Source organism: Tenrec ecaudatus, chromosome 2 (genome assembly GCF_050624435.1).
Source record: "Tenrec ecaudatus isolate mTenEca1 chromosome 2, mTenEca1.hap1, whole genome shotgun sequence".
Classification (NCBI taxonomy): domain Eukaryota; kingdom Metazoa; phylum Chordata; class Mammalia; order Afrosoricida; family Tenrecidae; genus Tenrec; species Tenrec ecaudatus.
The window spans coordinates 95,512,513-95,527,888 of NC_134531.1; the positions used below are offsets into that span (position 1 = coordinate 95,512,513).

At 41.2% G+C, this 15,376-nt stretch overlaps 1 pseudogene; it reads right to left on the reverse strand.

The window, feature by feature from the left end:
- Positions 1-2,593: 2,593 nt before the first annotated feature.
- On the reverse strand, positions 2,594-3,983 carry LOC142439164 (cold shock domain-containing protein E1 pseudogene; annotated as a pseudogene).
- Positions 3,984-15,376: the final 11,393 nt, after the last annotated feature.

Sequence of the window (15,376 nt, forward strand, 5' to 3'; positions counted from 1 at the left end):
ATTTCCTAATTTCATCTCTGATCTGAGCCAGTACTCTCCCCTTTTGCAATAGTTATTCATTCTCCAATGGTTTGCCCTTGATTTCTTTTTCTTTTGTTTATTTCCAGTCTTATGTCATAGTGGTCAGAGAGAGAGGTTTGTATGATATCAATGTGCTTGAATTTATGTAGATTTGACTTATGCCCCAGCATGTAGTCTATTTTCATAAATGTACCATGTGGACTTGAATAGAATGAGAATTATTTTTTGTTTGGGTGGAGAGCTCTGTAGATATCTATCAGGTCTAGTTGTCTAATTGTAGTGTTTAGATTTTTAGTCTCCTTGTTGAGTTTCTTTCCAAGTGATCTTTCTTTCTCAGAGAGTGGTGTATTGAAGTCACCTACTATAATTGTTGAGGCTGTGATTTCTTTTTTCATCCTTTGCAGTGTTTGCTTGACATATTCTGCTGGATGCTTATTTGGCGGGTAAATGTTTAGAATCCTTATTGGGTCTTTATGTAATGCTCCCTTGAGCATTATCTAATGTCCATCCTTATCTCTTTTTATGGTTTGCACTTTGAGGTCAATTTATCTGAGATTAGGATTGCAACCCTGTGCTTTTTTTTTGGATTAGAGTTTGCCTGATATTGTCTCTTTGATTCTCAGCCTGTTTTTATCTGTAATGTTGAGATGTGTCTCCTGTAGGCAACAGATTGAAGGTTTGTGTTTTCCAAGCCAGAATATTAGCCTCTGTCTCCCCCTTTTTTTTCTTTGCCTCTGTGTCTTAAGGCCAGAGTTCAGACCATTAATATCTAGGGTTATTACATCTATCTGTGAACCTTGTGATGTCATTTTATCTCTCTTGTGCTGGGTGTTTTCCTACCTCCCTTTCTTTTCTGTGGGTTGTGCATATGTGTGTTTGTGGTTCATTCTTGCCTTCTTTCCATCATTGAGCCAGTTCTATCTTGGGGACTGTTTTCCCTTTGATGGTCTCTGGGTGGAGTTGTTCTGTGTGGCAGTCTCTTGTATGTGCTTGGTGAGTGTTGTTCTTCTGCCCATACTTCCTCAGTGAGGATAATTTATAGTGCTGGGTTCCTTTTAGCATATTCTTTAAGGCTTTCCTTGTCCTGGAAGACTCTCACTTCTCCCTCAATTTTGATACATAATTTGGCTGAATAGAATATTCTTAGATTTGTGTTATTTTTCTGCAATTTTTGGAATATGCTGCTCCACTATCTCCTCTTCTTCATAGTGTCTGCGGATAGGTCTGAGCATATTCTTATCTGCGTGTATTTATATGTGGTTGCTCGTTTTTCCCTAACTGCTTTCATAATTTTCTCATTTTCTTCAAAGTTGGATAGTTTAACAACTATATGTCTTGGTGACTTCTTCTGGGGATTCAGTATAGCCAGCGTTCTTTAGGCCTCCTGGATAGTAGCCTGGTTTCATTCATTTAAGTTTTTTTTTCCCCAGGCACAACTTTTTTTATTTTTTTGTTTTGTTTTTAAATCAATAAAAGAAATTGGGTCCTAGAAGCTGCAGTGGTCTAAGCAGCAGCAAATTTGTGCATTCATCCTTTGTTGTTTTTGTTTAAATACGTTTAAATTATCACACTGCTGGCACACCTCATTTGCTTGAAATTCTGCACCATACATACTAATTGTAAAGTTACCCCACCCCCCCACCCCCATCCTAGGGGAAAAAAACTACTCTGGAAGATAATTTCACAGATATCTAACCAAACTTCGTTAAGTGGACTGTGACAAGATTATAAATGATATGAAAAATAACATCTTAACATTTGGCCATCAACATAAGAAAATGGTTTGTCTATTATAAATTTTTGTAATTTTTAAAAGGTAATATAGTCTACCCTCATCTGGTCCTCAGAATTAAAGCATAATGAACAGGAAAGAAAAAAAAGAATTGCAACTGAGTGCTAAGGTAGAACATCTTGCCAGAAGTATGAAGGCAGAGTAGACACGAAATATCAAGTGCAGAATTTCATAGGGCCAACAAGGTAACAGTCTATAGTTATCACTTAGAACACAGGCGAAGTGGATTTTGCAATTACCAGTTGCGTTAAATGCACCAAATAAAGCTCCTAAAATTGATACTATAAGACGCCACCTTAGGTTTTCCAGGCTGCAACTGTGCATAATTTTAAAATGGTTTTCTTAAATTTATTTATTTTTTAAACATAACACGAGGAAGGTGTTAAAACTGGTGTAGTAGCTCATTAGAATAAGTATTCCAGATTTTGGGAGGGATGAAGAGGGAGATATTCAGAACCCTTCACCAAAATCCCCCCAACTTGATCATAGTAGATTAATGATGTGCTTTGTGGATGTGATTAGTCAATGACACCAGCTTGACGGATCTTTCTTTCGGCACCAAATCCCATTGAGTTATCTGGTCCCCTTGGCTGATGAAGAACCATGAGGCGAGGAGCACTAGCATCATCCAGGGTGATGCTCTTCAAACGATTGACCAACCGGTCAGGTCTTGGAGTGGCAACAGCTTTGGGGCCTTCACAGACATGCCAAACATTACAGGCACTGCATTTGCCAGTGCGCTGATTAAGAATCACCGAGAACTCCACTTCATCTCCTGCCTGGGCTAGTGGTTTTGGGATTGGGAAAAGTGGCTTCTTTTTCTACAGTGCCCAGAAAACGATGATCAGAATGGGAATGGAACGAAACCGTGCCCTTGGGAAGTTTTTCAATCCTAATAGCATGATTTCTTTGGGCAGAGAGCATATCAGGAACTACAGTAAACTCGACTTCATCGGCAATATGGAGCTGGTTCCCATCCAAAATTTCACTGAAGTGGAAGAACATACGAGCATCACGATCCACACACTTGATGAAACCAAAACCATCTCTCATGGCAGCAATCACACCCATTTCTCTGGCTTCATTAGTGAATTGAAATGTATTTGATAGAACTTCTATATTAGTTGCTCGTTCTAATTTGTCACGTCGGTCTGTTGAAATATTAAACCTAACATGGTCACCTTCCAGCAGGGTCACCTTGGATTTCGTATCTTTGTCTCCAAAGGGAAGCTCTTTAGGAATAACCTAATCAACTTTGATGCGTCCCGGCAATGGGTCATTCTGGTTTTTACTGGGTACTTTTGGGATAACTTTGGTTACAGTGCCTTCAAAATGTTCAATGCTGATATCTTCGAAGATAACTGTCCCTTGTGGCAAAAGTCTTACATCTGTTGCAACTTCTTTACCATTTCTGTCTTTGATTGTGAACTCCACGTCATCTCCAGGCTGTAAGGCTTCCAGGTCACCCTTAAATTCACTGTAGTGAAAGAATATCTCTTTTACAACATCACCTCTTTCAATAAAGCCAAACGCCTCCTTCATGGCACACACTACTCCTTGACAGCGAGCTTGCTTCTTTTTCAAGAGCATGAGATTGCGAGCACTTACAGCACCAGTATGTTTATTGTTGTCAATTACAAAGTTAATTTTATCTCCGGTTTCTAACTGAACATTGCCTTCAACATCTTCAGGGGTGTATGTCAGATAAAACACTTCTTGTCCATTCATTCGTTCTTCGAGGAGGATTTCTGGTTTTATCTTCACCAGTTTAACAGCAATGGGTTTCCCAGTCCGCCGGTCAGATGATACTTCAAATTCAACATCATCTCCTACTTTTAAGTCCTGCAGGTTGCCATTATACTGTGAACAGTGGAAGAATAGTCTAGCTTGACGTTCTGAACACTGAATAAATCCATAAGAGGTTAGCAGTTTTTCAATAACCCCAGTTTCACGCAATGCTGCTGAAGTACCATTGGGGTACCCATTGTGTCCATTGTTGTGGAGAAGGTTTGGATCAAAGCTCATCTCGCAGCGATAATCAAATATTGCACTTTCAGTAGTATTTGCTGATTCTTCTTTTTCAGCACACGTTTCAAAGGATGAAAGTTGCTAGTATTAAAAAAAGAGCGAGAGAAAAATGATCTATCAAGCTAATTAAGAATACGACTGCTGCTGCACCGGGCAACCTCACAGCACTGAAGAAAACAAAGACTACTAGCAGCGTTGGGAAGTGCTCTTTCGAAGCTGTTGAGTAGGCACCAACTTCTTGTTTCAGATCAAGCGTTGTGTCTTCAACTTAAGTGTACTCTTCTTTGGTCTTGTTGGTTGTTATGAGGTTTGTTCCTTGCCTGATCTGAACTTGAAGCAGCAGTTTCAGGTGGTAAAGTCTGTTTTGTTACACTTCATACCCAACAGCTCAGTGCCCCCTCTCCAGCGCCGCCATAAGCAGCACGGCCCGGTACGTAGGAATCTCATTCATTTAAGTTAGGGAAGTTTTCCTCCAAGTACTCCATCACTATTTTGGATGCTGGTTTCCTTGATGTGCATTCCTCCAGCAGGCTGCTAATTCTGATGTTGTTCCTTCTCATAGCGTCAGACATAGCTCTGAGGTTTTCTTAAGCTTCTCTGATGGACTTATTAGACTTTTTCTTATGTTTATTAATTTCTGCTTATGAATCCTCTAGGTCACTGGTGTGGTTCTCTGGCTCCCCCATTCTCCGGACGATGTCTATGAGTTTGCTATTAGCTTTTGTTATCTCACTCTTTAACTCCTGTATTTCCCTTTGGTGCTGGACTTTTATTTCCTCTATCATTTCATCCCTTTTTTGTAATGCTTCCCTCGTGTCCTGTATGGCTCCTAGCAGCATTCTGAAGATTTCTTTCTGTGGGAGGTCAACCTCTGCCTTTTCTATGACTGCTCTTAGGTCCAGGTGTTCCTCTGGCATTGGATTTTGTCTCTCTTTTTTTGTTGAAACTGTGAAGCAGCTTGCTGTTTTTTGTTCAATTTGTTGGCAATTGGTGCCATTTTCCTGGGTGTCTCAGAGCCCTGGGTTCTCTCTTTGGGAAGTTGGTGTTGGTGTTTCAGCTGGTTGCCTTTAGCCAACTGTCTCACGGGGTTGTGTTTCACCTTTATCCTGCTGGGGATTCCCTCTCGCCTTGGCCTATGGTTTGTGCTGCAGTCGCCTTTAGGTCCCCTTAGGGGCTGTTTGCTGCTGTGCACACTGCAGTCTGATAGAAAGTATTTATTGGCTCCAGTGCAGGGGAGCGTATTTAGGGATGGGTTGGGGGTTGGGTGATCTGTTTCTGGCCAGGGGCACTTCCCTCAGGTAGGCAGATGGGAGAGGGGCTCCCCGCAACAGGTGTGTAGATGCACCGCTTGGAGCCCAAAGGGTGGGACAGAGCGAACCGGAGAAGGGCGGATGCAGTGAGCAAGCCCCAATGGCTTGGGTCCCTATGCCACAGCTGCAAAGACTTCTGCCAGACTTGGGTCCTCTTCCTGGCAGGCCCGAAGCAGTGTGGCAGGATGGGAATTTCTGCGTGTGTGTGTGTCCCTGCGCATGGGTGTGCGTGTGTATGGGGCGGTGGGGTGGGTGGATAGGGGTGGCCCAGTAAGGGGGCTGGCTGGCGGATCTGCAAGGAGCGCAGTGAAGGGGTGGGCACCTCTTGACTGAGACCTCTGAGCGTGCAGTAGGTCTGATTGGCGGTTTGCGCTGAGCATAGTCTGCCTGGCTATGGCGCCGGGTGTGTGCCTCCTGGGAGAAAGGGACAGGTTCTGGCCCGCTGGACCGCGAGGGGTGCCTGAGTGGGGCCTGAGTCTGCAGGAGGAGGGGGTTATGCCGGCTGGAGCACACACATAGACCCTGAAAACCCTGAGGCAGGGTGGGGTTACTGACTGGTGGTTTTACACGGAGTGCCGATGGGTCCAAGAGGTGCTCTGAGTGGTCTTGGGAAATGAACAGGCAGATTTGATACCCCTACTGCGCCCCCAACTCTTCCCACTCACTGATCTCCTAGGAACTCGGGCATGAGCTACCTGTTTGGAGGCCATCTTCCTGGAGTCTCCGAATTTCCATTCTTTAAACGATTACCTTTTAGTTTGTTATACCACACAGTCCAGTGCTTTTCCACAGGTGATAAAATACAAGTTGACATCTTTCTGATATTCTCTACTTTCAGCCAAGATGTAGCTGATACCAGAAATGATATATTTTGTTCTGCAGCATTCTCAGGATCAGGCTTGAGTTTCTGGCAGTTCCTTATTGATATACTATTGCAGATTTTCAACTTCTCGCCAGCAAAATTTTACTTGCATTTGATATAGATGAAGATATTTGTCAATAATTTTCACATTCTGTTGGATTGGCTTTCTTTGGATGAGTCTCTTCCAGTTGGTTGGCCTGGCAACTGTCTTTTTTTTTTTTTTTTTGCACAGACGTGTAAGTACTTCCACTGGTACATGTATTTGATGAAACATCACAATTGATATTCTATCAACTTTGGGATCCTTGTTTTTTATGAGTGCTTTCCAGAAAGCTCTGACTTCTTCCTTCAGTGGCATCAGTTCTTTACCACGTTGCCTCCTGAATCAGTTGAACTTCAACCAATATTTACTGATCGTGGCTCTGTGTATTCCTTCCATCTTTGCTGTTTCCTGCATTGCTCAATATGCTGCCTTTAACATCGTCAATATTGAAACTTGAGACTTGAATGTCTTCTTCAGTTCAAAGAATTTGAGAAATACCAAGCATATCAGTCCTTGCTGACTTTCTACCTCCAGTCTTTGCACATTTCATTATAATACTTTGCTTTGCCTCCTTCACATTTTCTGTTTGGTTCTCTTACTTATCATTTTTCCAATCACTTTAACTTCTCTAATTGTAGAGCTAGTTTAGCTTCTTTACATTCATAGCTAATTTCAGCGTCTCTTTTGACACCCATTTTAGTCTTTATTTTCTGTTTTCTTTGTGACCTTTTGTTTTCTTCATGTATGACCTTAATATCATTCCACAATTGTCTTGTTTTCAGGCATTTACATTCAATGTGTCAAATCCCTTCTTGAGATGCAAATTCAGGTGAGATATACTCAGGTTCATCTTTTGGCTCTCATAAACTTGTTGAAATTTTCTTGTTTCCACTTGCACTGCAGGTGAACAATTGATGGGTTGTTTGACAGGCAGCCTCTGGCCGTGTTCTCATTGCCATATTGAGCTTCTCCGTTGTCTTTTTTCACAGATATAGTCAAATTGCTGACTCTGCATTCCATCTGGTGACGTCCACATGTATAGTTACCATTTATAATATTTACGATGAAGAAGTCATTGGTCTTGCAAAATTTGCTCATGTAAGCTCCAGTGTTGCTTCTGTCACCAAAGCATTATTATCTAACTGCTGTTTGTTCCTCTTTGTTTGCAACGCTCACATTTTAGTCATTGCTGATTACAATGCATCTGGATTACAGCCCTGATCATTTTACGATGACAGAATTCGATAGAATTCTTCTATCTCTTCATGTTTACCTGTAGTGGTTAATGGTTTGAATATGGAATGTGTGAGCTGGTCTTTGTAGGACTATGGATATCATACTATCACTCACAACATTGCACTTCCGGTCAAGTCTTGAAAGGTTCTTTTGGACAATTACTGCGATGTAATTTCTTTTCAATTTGTTTTTCATAGCATAGTACAAGCCATGTGATTGTCCTGTTCAAAATGATCAATTCTAGTCTGTTAGGTGATAGATTAGATGCCTGGGATGTCAATGTTATGCACCCCATTTAATTTTTGATGACTTCCAATTTCTCTAGAGTCATACTTTAAAAGTGCCATGTCCCAACTATTAATGTATGTTTGCTTTGCTGCTGTTTCTTCTCATTTTGTGTTATTTCACATCAGTAAACGAAGATCTTGACACTTTGCTCCACTTGCACTGTTGTAACTCACTCTACTTGAGTCATGTTTTGAGTGCCTTCCCCCTGAAAAACTTATCTTCTGGTAATATAGTAGACAGGACTCCACTGCCATTTAGCAGATTTTCAGAAACTAACTTTTCAGAAGCGAACTGCCGCTCTCTTCCTCTGTCTAGTGTAGAAGCTCTGCTGAGACCTCTCCACCTTGGGTTCCTCTGCTGGCATTTGAAACCCTGATGGATAGCTTCCAACATTACAACAGCACAAAGGTCACCACTGTCAAACTGGTGGACCGTGGTGGAAGGGGATAGATGCTGTCTGGTTTAAAACCAAGAGAGGTGTGTGTTAGAATTGTATCCTTTTACCACACACATTTCATCTCTATGCTGAGCCCAGAATCCAGGAAACTGGACCACAGGAAGAAGAATGTGGCTTTAGGGATTGAGGAAGACTCAGGCACACCTTTAGAGATGCAGACAATAAAACTTTGATCGCTGACAGGAAAGGCGATTTGAAACACTTTTGTTACTTTGCAACTATCATTTCTTTTTAACATTTTATTAGGGACTCATACAACTCTTATCACAATCCATACACACATCAATTGTACAAAGCACACCTGTACATTCTTTGCCCTCATCATTTTCAAAACATTTGCTCTCCACTTAAGCCCTTTGCATCAAGTCCTCTTTTTTCCCCTCCCTCTCCACTCCCCCTCCTTCATGAGCCCTTGATAATTTATAAATTATTATTTTGTCATATCTTGCCCTGTCCGGCGTTTCCCTTCACCCCCTTTTCTGTTGTCCATCCCTCAGGGAGGAGGTCACATGTAGATCCTTGTAATCGGTTCCATCTTTCCAACTCACTCACCCTCTACCCTCCCAGTATTGCCCCTCACACCCCTGGTTCTGAAGGTATCATCCGCCCTGGATTTCCTGTGCCTCCAGCTCCTATCTGCACCAGTGTACAACCTCTGCTCTATCCAGACTTGCAAGGGAGAATTCGGATCATGATAGTTGGGCGGGGGCGGGGGTGGGGAGGAATCATTTAGGAACTGGAGGAAAGCTGTATTATTCATCTGTGCTACATCGTACCCTGACTGACTCATTTCCTCCCCTAGACCCCTCTGCAAGGGGCTCTCCAGTGGCCGACAAATGGGCTTTGGGTCTCAACTCTGCACTTCCCCCTTCATTCACTATGGTAAGATTTTTTTTTCTGATGATGCCTTATACCTGATCCCTTCGACACCTTGTGATCGCACAGGCTAGTGTACTTCATCCATGTGGACTTTGTTGCTTCTGAGCTAGATGGCCACTTGTTTATCTTCAAACCTTTAAGACCCCAGATGCTATCTCTTTTGATAGCCAGGCACCATCAGCTTTCTTCACCACATTTTCTTGTTTACCCGCTTTGGCTTCAGCGGTTGTGTCGGGAGGGTGAGCATCGTAGAATGCCAATTTAAAAGAGAAAGTATTCATGCATTGATGAAAAACAAAGACCACAGCCTTTGGTTTGAATTATACCTCAAGAAAAGAAAACAAAAACCCTCACAATGGGACCAATAAGCAACACTAGGTTAAACAGGGAAAATATTTAAATTGCTGAGGATTTCATTTTACTTGGATCCATAATAAATGCCCATGGAAGTGTCAATAATTAAAAAAACAAGACATTCAATGAATGTGCTGGACAACGCTGCAGCAGAAGACCTCTTTAAAAAGATCAAAGGAAAAATGATCCGTTGACACGCTGTTCCTGCCCAAATCATATTTTCAATCACCTCATACAAATCTAAAAACTGGAAATAAAAAATTAAGATCACAGAAAATGGACACTTTTGAATTATGGTATTGACAAAGACTATTGAATCTACCATGGACTGCCAGAGAATGAATAAGCCAATGTTGGAAGAAGTACAGTCAGAATAGTCCTTGGAATGGAGAATGAAGAGTTTTTAATATCACGCACTTTGCACATGTTATCACAATGGACGAATCCCTGAAACAGGTTATCACTTATAATCAAGAGTTCCAACAAAAAGAAAGAAAACTCACCATGAAGTGAATTGACACTCTTGAGGCTCTTGTAAGACTCATGGGGATACTGTGAGTCTGGGGCTGATTGAGTGGCACTGACCACCAGCTCTTGTGATTACAAAAGCTATTAATGCACTTAATGTTGCATGTCTGTGTTTCCTCCTTTAGGAGTTAGATGATTAATTTGTTCTACCATATTGCTCTGCTGGGTTGTAGCTAAACATAATTAAAAATACTTTGCAAATATGAAGGCCAAATGAGTGTGCCAAGATAATATTTACTATCCCTATTAAGTTCCGGAGTACACAAATGGTTTTTGTTCAGTTACTAGCCCAGAAGTTGGAGGCTTGAAATCCACCCCATACAGTGGCACTACCGGAGAAAGGTCTTACAATCCGTTTTCATAAAATGACAGTTATTGAAACAGCAAGGTGTGCACTTCTGCTCTGACACATATGGGGTCCCTGTGAGTCAGAATTAACTTGACAGCAAAGGGGGTTTGCTGTGGTTGTTCTATCATAGGGCTTCTGACGCGTTCTCTACTCGAGATCCCTTTGCCCCAAAGGTGCTTGTAACCGGGACAAACTGCCAGAGTTTGGATTCATGACATTTTTGATACGGAATTAATTTTTGGTCCTCACACATTCAGAAGCCTTTTACTGTTGTCAAGATTTTCACAACCCCTATATAAATGACATGGTCCCATACAGGGCATGCCCACGGTTTAAGAAGCTTGGATCTAGAGCACACTGAAAGGTACTCTGTCCTGTCGTTAAGGGCTGTTTGTCATTTCCTTTTGACTGGCTACTACTTGTTTTGAGATATATAAAAACCTCAAAACCAAGTTCACTGCCATGAGTCAAATTGATTGTACAACTCTTATTAATATGATTGAACTATTGAATTTTATGATGTGTGAACATATGACAATAAAACTGTTAAAAACAGTAAATTAACAAATTCAGAAAAATAAGGGAATTTAAAAAAGAACAGTGTACTTTCATGCATCTTATTTGCAAAGGCATTCCAGTTTCATGAATACACATTCATTTAATCAAGAATCTATAATAATTTGACACCGCCTGAGTTTAAATTTATCTTGGGATAATGAAGAAAGTATTTGCCCAACAAATTAATAGGATAAACAGGCCTCCCAAACCAGAATCACTGCCACTGAGTTGATTCTGACTCATAGCGACCCCCATAGAACATGATAGAACTGCCCCCGTGGAGTTTCTGAGACTGTAGCTCTTTATATGGGAGTAGAAAAACCAGTCTTTCTCCCTAGGCGTGGCTGGTGGTTTTAAGTTGCTGACCTTGAAGTTAGCAGCCAAATAAGTAACCACTACACCACCAGGGTTCCTCTTTTGAAATATCTAGGTGATCAAAATAGTTTTGAAATTTAAATGGACTTTCTTGAAACTTAGTTATAGGTAAATTAGATGGCAAAAATTAAAAATACTCTTTGGATTTGGGCAGAGGAAAATGAAATTCCATTTTTTCCCGTCTCCAGGTCTTTTGGTGGTAGTTAGCAGATGTTTTTTGTTTTCTGTTTGAAATACCAATGAGTAAACATGTGTTTCATCTTTAGCCTTCTGAAGGAGTTTGCCATTTGAGGCTGTATGTCAGAACTGGTACAGCCTTGAGCTGAATTTATAAAATCATTACTCCCACTCACTTGGTAGACTATTTCAGTTATCAGTCATACTGGTTGAAACATCACATTCATATAGGCTTCCTCACCTTGTAGTTAAAAGTAGCAGCGAGTTGATATTTTTGTTCTGTTTCAGCACCTATCTTTGATTAAATCAAAACATAAGGTTTGAAAAGTGTAACAAAAATAAGTTTTTTCTCCTGAAATAGTTAAGATCTACAATCAAACAGATCTAAAGAGGCAAATGCTCTCTTTTGTTTGTTTATGTTTAATCTCCCCCCCATTCTTGATAGACACTTGTATACAAGGGGTTACCCCCCCCCCCAAAAAAAAAAACCCTGATGCTTATTTGTTTTTTTGATGTGAGGGTGATAGTGCGTTAGAATTTGTTCCAACAGGTCAGACTCTTCAGCAAGCTTTCTATTTAGAGACTCTGAAAAGATTGTGTTAAAGTGTGTGACAAGAAAGGCCTGATTTATGGCAGATGGTGGATTGGTTTTGCCACCCTGACAATACATCTGCTCATACTCCATCTCAGTGTGCCAGTTTTGGGCAAAAAACAGCTTGCCTCTTTTGCCCCATGCGCCTTACTTGCCTGACTTTGCTCCATGCATTTTTTTTTTTTTGTCTCTGCGAATGAAGAGGGACATGAAAGGACAGTGATTTGGAGACAGCAGAGGTGAAGAAAAAAAACAAGGGAGGTGCTGTCAGCCATCCAAACAGATGAGTTTGAAAAATGTTTCCAAGAATGCAATCACAGATTTGACAAATGTCTTAAGTATAATGGAGAGTGCTTTGAAGGTTATAAGGTTGTTTTATAAAAATGTTTATAAAAAATGGGAAAAAAAATCCATTTTGGGGGGGGATAATCCCTCCAAGTGGACATGTAACCAATTACTTAACACCACTGTAAAAGATCAGTTAACCATAGATGTGTGGGTTTATTTTTCTACTCTCAATTCCCCTTCATTGATCCATGGGTCTATTTTTATAGGTTTGATCACTGCAGCTATACAGTATATCTTAAAATTGGGAAGTATGCTTCCTCCTATGTTTTGTTCTATTTGTTTTGGCTAGTTAGGGCTTCTTGCTTTTCCCTAAGGAGCCCTGGTGGCATAGTGGGTTATGTTGCTGGGCTCCTAACCATGTGCTCAGCAGTTCAAACCCATTAGCAGGTTCATAGGAGAAGGATGAGGCTTTCTATTCCAGTAACAATTTATAGCCTCAAACCCAACAGGGCATTGTACTCTCTCCTACAGAGTGAGTATGACTCAGAATTGACTTCATGATACTGAATCCGTGTTTCCCCTTTCATATTGGCTTTTCTATTTCTGTAAGTGGATTGGCCTTTCTATTTCTGTAAATAACACTTAGCACTTTGATCAGCTTTGTATAGTATTGGGTAATCTTTTCATCATTGACTATGGGTGTCTTTCCATTTATTTAAATCTTAACTTTTTTCCCCAACAGTTTTATTGGCAAGTAGTTTATATATCATATAATTCAATCATCCAGTCATATCTAGGAGAATTGTACAATCACCACCACATCGCTTTTAGAGCACCCCCACCCTCCCATAGTCTGCTCTTGCTACAGGCAAGAGTCTCAAGCAGCCTCACTATTAAGCAGAGGTCACTGCCATCTTGATTATGCTAGATAGAACTTGATACTTGGCCAGTGAACCATCCTATAGCCATGACCTGAATCTGTTCTGGGTGCAAGTATCTCTTACTGGTTACGTGACAGAAATTTCTTCCCTGGATTTTTGAATATTGTTGGGGGGTCTTTTGCTTCTTATGCATGATATGTATTTTTTACTTAATACTATTATGTTTTTATCTTTATCAATTTAGTACAATTTTGTTCTTTATTATTTTCTGTTCGGTCTCCCAGCTGTGAAGCGCAGGAGGAGTGGATACATAATGGTAATAAGTGATATAAGGGACTAGAAGGAATTCAGGAGTCAGGGGCGGGTGGATGATAGGGAGGGGAAGGGGATTTGGGGAGTAAATAATGAAGTAAATAATGGTGGGGAGGGAGCACTAGAATGGATTGTGATTGCATAATGCCTTGTTTTAACATTTTATGATTAATGTTTTATATTTTTAATTATTAAGTCCTTTATATTCCTGGTTAGATTTAGAGAATCAGTGTTTTTAACAAGGGTTCCTTAAATTCTTTTGATTAGGAAAGACTAGGAAACATTAAATCCCGGGGAAGTAGAATGTGGCAAGTGGGGTAGGTGAGCGGGGAGAAGTTGGACACTAAGAAAAAAGGGAAGGAACGTTGGACAGTGTAAGATATGACAAAATAATAATCATTTATAAATTATCAAGGGTTCATGAGGGGGGGGATGGAGGGGAAAAATGAGGAGCTGATACCAAGGGCTCAAGTAGAAAGAAAATACTTTGAGAATGATGAGGGCAGCAAATGTACAAATGTGCTGACACAATGGATGGATGGATGGATGGATGGATTGTGATAAGAGTTGTATGAACCCCCCGATGAAATGATTTTTAAAAAAGAAACCAGGGAAGGGAATTTTGGCCTTGTCACTGTGTTGTCTTCCTATCCTCTACTTGATCTCTAGGTTCTAATATCCATTGCAGTGTCCACACAGAACTCACAGACAAAAAAATTCACGATTACAGGGTTTATGAAGGGAGTTGACATGTAATGCCAGTGAGAGATGCTCAGGGATGAGTTGTTTATCAGAACGTGCTACAAGTTCTTTTTAGTGTGCTAATAATTTCCCAAAGGTTATGCGCCTCAACCCAAAGGTATTCAGCTCAAGCACTCACTGATTTAAATGCCCAGAGGCTCCCCCTCCAGCAAACTTCAGCCTGAAGACACGCAGCCCCACTTCCATCAGTCAGCAAGCCCAATGTTCCTAATGAAATGCCCAGAGGCGCCCTTTGAAGGAAAGCACTCAGCTTTACTTGCTGTCTGGGTTGGGAAGTCCACGCTCCGGTTCCCGGCCCACTGTTCCTCTGTAGATGTTACAGTTGTCTTATGGACCCAGGAGGGTCACTGTTTAGGTATCTTGGGCCCAGAGGAACGGCTCCCCTCCTGGCTCTTGCTGATAATGAGATTCGCTTCTCAGCGGGCTCATGTTTTTTGTACACAGCAGAATGGCATTGCAGAGGAGTCTGTTCATAATTACTCACGTTTGAACCCTGTCAGTATTCTCCTCTACCTTCTTCTCAGCCCCATGCAGGAAAAGATGGCCTGGTGACAGTTTAGAGACTTCGGCTTGATGAGCCAAATTAAGTACTCCACTATCCCTGCAGTCCTGAGGGGTGTGTGTGTGTGTGTGTGTGTGTGTGTGTGTGTGTGTGTGCGTGCGCGCGCAGTGGAGTTTAGCATTACTAAATATTTTTAGATGCTATATTTGTGATTCATTAAGTGTAAGAAGTATGTAGGGTGTGCCCACTCTGTTTAAGACATCTTACTATTGCAGTGTCTTCCCCGCTCCACTTTGGGTACTTTGGTGTAATAAACTAGTAAAATACCTCTTTCCCTCCATGTCTTTGAGACGATTACTTAGCATGTGTAACTCAAATGCTTACCACAGCTAGGCAAGAAATGTCAGAGTGGAACTGACTGGTTGAAAGTGGTAAGGAGGAAAAAAATCTCTGAGTACATTTTACGTGTGTGTGTGTCGGGGGGATGTAAGATTAAAAAGTAAAGAATATTCTGGTGTGTTAGTCTGGGTAGACTAGAGAAACAAATCCAAGGAGACTCATATGTGAATAGGAAAGAGCTTTATATACAAGAGCAATTGAATATTGAGAAAGCCTCCCAACCCAGCCCAGATGAACTCCATAGTCCGATAATAACCCATATGTCCAATATAAATCTGTAAAGTCCTCTTCAGAACCATGAAACATATGCAATGATGCCAAACTCAGGAAGATCACATGCTAGTGGGTGGATAGTCTTGTGGATCCAGTGACAGTGGAAGCAT